Source organism: Megascapheus bottae, chromosome 19 (assembly GCF_031878675.1).
Source record: "Megascapheus bottae isolate mThoBot1 chromosome 19, mThoBot2.hap1, whole genome shotgun sequence".
In the NCBI taxonomy this organism is placed as follows: domain Eukaryota; kingdom Metazoa; phylum Chordata; class Mammalia; order Rodentia; family Geomyidae; genus Megascapheus; species Megascapheus bottae.
In genome coordinates, this window is record NC_143527.1 from 9,152,977 (window position 1) to 9,157,528 (window position 4,552).

The window sequence follows — 4,552 nt, forward strand, 5'->3', positions numbered from 1 at the left end:
CTGGGCAATACAAAGCTGTGAGACTCTTATCTCCAATTAATCACTAGAAAATGGGAAGTGGGGCTATGGCTCAAGGGTAGGGCAGTATCCTTGATCTGAAGAGCTCAGGAACAGTGCCCAGGCCAAGAGTTTAAGACCCATGACCCACACAATACACACAATACACACACACACACACACACACACACACACACATTATTGTTATTGTAGATGTACTGCAAAAATGTGATATACAGTCATATAAGTGAGGTAATGAGTTTATTTCTTTTTGACCCATGTCACCTCTTCCCTGGTTCCCTCCTAATTTTTCCCCCCTGTCCCCACCCGCAAGATATGGGTTCATTTTCCACATAGTGTCTAGTAAGTACCACTGTTGTATTTGTTCACCCTTTGGATTTTGTTTCTTCATTAACTGTAGCTGTTAAGGTTTAAAGCTGGATGCTAGTGGCTCACTTTGTAGTCCTGGCTATTCAGGAGGCTGACATCTGAGCAAGGAAGTAAAGCCAGACTGGCTAGGAAAGTTCATGAGAATCTTATCACTAGTTAATCAGCAAAAGAGACAAAGTGGAGGTGTAGCTCAAATGAGAAGTCATAGACTTGAGCAAAAGAATCAAAAACATAGTGCCCAGAACCTAAATTCAAGCTCCAGTACCAGCACATATATCCCCAAATTAAATATGAATAGCCACATGTGTATGCTGGCTGTCATAACGATCACTCAAGCTTTAAATCAATTCTCTTGTCCTAGTGTACAAGGTAAACACCATGTTTACCAGGGAACTGTATGTAATTATGAAAGCATTACCACAATCTGAAGAGAAGATGAAAATAGACTCCAGAATTATATGTTTCAGTATGCATAACAGCAGAGTGACTTCCTGGATTTAAAAAGTTTCTCTTGATGGTACTGGACAGGCCTCACCTCATGTCAGCCAGACAAGGACTTCTACCACTTAAGCCATACCCCTCGGCCCCTAGCCATAGTTTATGGATCTCTAATTATCCTGCTAACATATGGACAACTCACTGACATTCCTTTCTACAAAGAGTTTTGTGAAAGTTACAAAACCCAAAGCTCTTTTCCTTGCAGTGTGTGCTGTGCTATGCTGTCCTTCACTTAGACTGGTGTTTTACTTTGGCTAGTTCTGAATGAGAAATGAGCCAATACCATCAAAGTCCCCAACATTCATGTGATGATGTCAGAAGAGTGAATTCATCAGCTATGGTTTGGATGTGGAAATGCCCCACCCTCCAAATGGTCATATGCTAAAGGTTGGCAAGCAGTGGGTACATTTGGGGCACGTGATTATATAGGGAGGGTTCCTACCTTATTACTGGGCTTCAGCTACTCACAAAAGCAATATGGATGTTAGTACCCTAATTTGTGTGTGTGTGTGTGTGTGTGTGTGTGTGTGTCTATGTGTGTCTGTCTGTGTGTGTGCACGCACACACGCACACACGCGCGCGCACGTGCACTAGAGCTTCAACTCAGGCCCTAGATGTTGTTCTTTATGGTTGGTTTTTTTGGGGGGTTGCCATGGGACTTGAGCTCAGGGCCTAGGCGCTGTCCCTGAGCTCTTCAGTTCAAGGCTACTGCCCTACCTTTTGAGCCACAGCACCACTTCTGGTTTTCTGGTGGTTAATTGGAGATAAGAATTTCATAGTGCCCAGGCTGGCTTTGAACTGTGATCCTCAGATCTCAGCCCCCTGAGTAGCTAGGATTATAGGCGTGAGCCACTGTGCCTACTTCCTTTATGCTTTGTTTTGTTTTGTTTTGTTTTTAACATAAGGCTCATGCTCTGGCAACCAAACCACATCTCCACCTCGGCTTTTTGGTGGTTAATAAAAGATCAGAGTTTCACTGGGCTTTTCTTGCCTAGGCTTGCCTTGAACCACCGTCCTCAGATCTCAACCTCCTCAGTACCTAGGATTATAAGCATGAGCTACCTGTTCCTGGACTAGTACTCTTCTTGAACTGTACCCTCATGGATACATTTGGGAGGCCAGACTCTAAATTCCAACTGGGAGGTGAATCATCTTGGTTTTTGTTTTAGTGTAGCCAAAGTTTTATATACATTCCGGAACATTATTTCGAATATGCCTATCAGTCAGTTCTTAATAGACTATCGGTTCTACATAAGAACATGATTGTATTTTTCAGTTACTATACAAGGAGATTTCGATGTTCTCTAATCTTTCAGATAACATAATTTGCTATTCCAAATTAGCCTCTCTCTATCTCCAGATCCCTAGAAAATTACTTTAAAATACTTGTTTACTTATAGTTCTGAGACTTTTGCTTTGGCCTCCTGATGGCCAATGCAATTGAATCGACCTTCTTTTAGAACTCGTCCTTAAGTGGCAGCTTGACAGCATGGCAGGTGACCAATGACCCAGCTAGTGGTCTACTCTGCTCCCAATGATGGCTTTATTAAGACCTATCTGGCTTCCCAGATGGTTTTTGTTTTTTTTTTTTTAATCTCTCTCCTCTTTGCAGCTGAAGGGGTGCTTTCTCTCTCCTGGTTTTTTTTCTGACGCCTTTTGTTTTCCCTTTCTCCTGAGAGTCTGAGGCTCATTGGCCATCACAGCATTGTGACCCAACTGTGTGTTTTGTCTGTGCTTTTGCTCAGCCTGCGAGATTTTTAGAACTAGCCAGCTGTTGCAGTAGTATTCACAGCAGTAATATTCCAATTTCCTTCTTGCTCTGGTTTTGATGACCTCCAACAAATCCAGTCAGCACCTGTATCTGTAAGACACCTTCCCTTTCCCTGCTCCAACCCCTGCCATGGTAGAATATTAGAACAAAAGGAGATGAGAACCTACACTTGGAAAACACATAGATTTGATTGATTGATGACAGTATTGAGATTTGACCTCAGGGCCTGCTACTTCCTAGACAGGTACTGCACCACTGGAATAACACCTCCAAACCAAAAACTTAGAGATTTAAAAGAATATGAAATAGGGCCCGGAGTTTGGCTTAGTGGTAGAGTGCTTGCATACCATGCATGAAGACCCGGGTTCGATTCCTCAGCCCCACATGCATAGAAAAAAGCTGGAAGTGATGCTGTGGCTCAAGGGTAGAGATCTAGCCTTGAGAAAAGGGTCCAAGGACAGTGCTCAGACTCTAAGTTCAAGCCCCACAACTGGCAATAAAAAAAAGAATATGAAATGATAAACTGGTACTCATACTCAAATACCTGAAAGTCGTATATAGTAGTTAAAAAAATACACTTTCCTACTTCAGGAACCGTTCCTCCTCCTCACCACTTAGCGTTTTCTTGGAAGGTTCATATTTCCTTGTGCTGTAGGTATTTCTTTACATTTCAGTTACTCTGAGATTAAATTTTAGTTTTGTTCATCTGTGTTTCTCCCAGACCCAGTACAGCGCTTAGATAACAGTTGGTGCTTAATAAAGGTTTTATTAGTGGGAAAGAAAAAAACTAAAAAAAAGAAAAGAACTGTTTCAGAGACAAGAAGAGTCTGTTGAAAATGCAAATTGTTCCAAAACATTAACCAATGGAGTAAAGTGATCCTGGAAGCCATTAGAAAGGTGTTTTTTTGCAGCCACAATGCAATGCTCTGCCTCTGGTTTGGGAGAATAAAACAGGAGATAACACAGTATTGGAAAGGGGAACCCTGAGGTCAAGACAGGATGATAGGATGAGACTCATCGCACAGGGTACATCTTCACACCTGCCCTATAAGAAGAAAAGCAAGTTCAATTCATCATCAGGTGTGGACAGCCTTTGAATTGGCCAGGAATTATTTGGGAATACTTGTGAGTATAAACTCAAACAGATAACTGAATGGTCTTAATCCCAACCAAGTAATATAATAGTCCTTACTAAGACTCAGAAGACAAAGAGCATTTCCATTATAACCATTCTCCTCATTAAACAAACAGAAACATGTTGGGGCCACTACAACTACACAGAGAGATATCTCTGTCAGGAGATGGACCATAGAGGTAGATGTTGAGTTGTCCTTAGGCTCCAAAGGCCTGTGGAGTAGACAAGGGTGAACTGAAGCATGGTGCTTGTTTTACCTTATGATTTGACCATAGTTAGCAATGAGCATCTCCATCAGTAAAAGGTTTCCCCACAGCGTTAGTATTCTGTTAACGTAGAAGATGGAATTCAGGATTTTTATATCTTCTGAAACAGATGGTTGTAATTTAAACTTCATGAAATACAGGAAAGAAGAAATGCAATCAAAAACCTGAAAGTCCTAGTTTCTTATTTTCGAGGCCAAAGCTTACAGAATAATTGTATAAATAGTTCTGAGACTTTCTTCCATTTTTCTTCCTTCCTGGAGCTAATCTGCAAAGTCTGTGTGGACACATCTAATGGTTGGCCAGATGGCATTTCAGGAATCACTTTTTAAATGCTTGAGATCTAATCCAGTGCATTGGAGAAGCACAAATGCTACAGAATAAACAGGCACTAGTGCTTCACACCTTTAATCCTAGCTACACAGGAGGCTGAGATCTCAGACTCGAGATTTGAAGCTAGCCCAGGCAGGTAATTTCAATAAGGAAAAGGCATTTTAT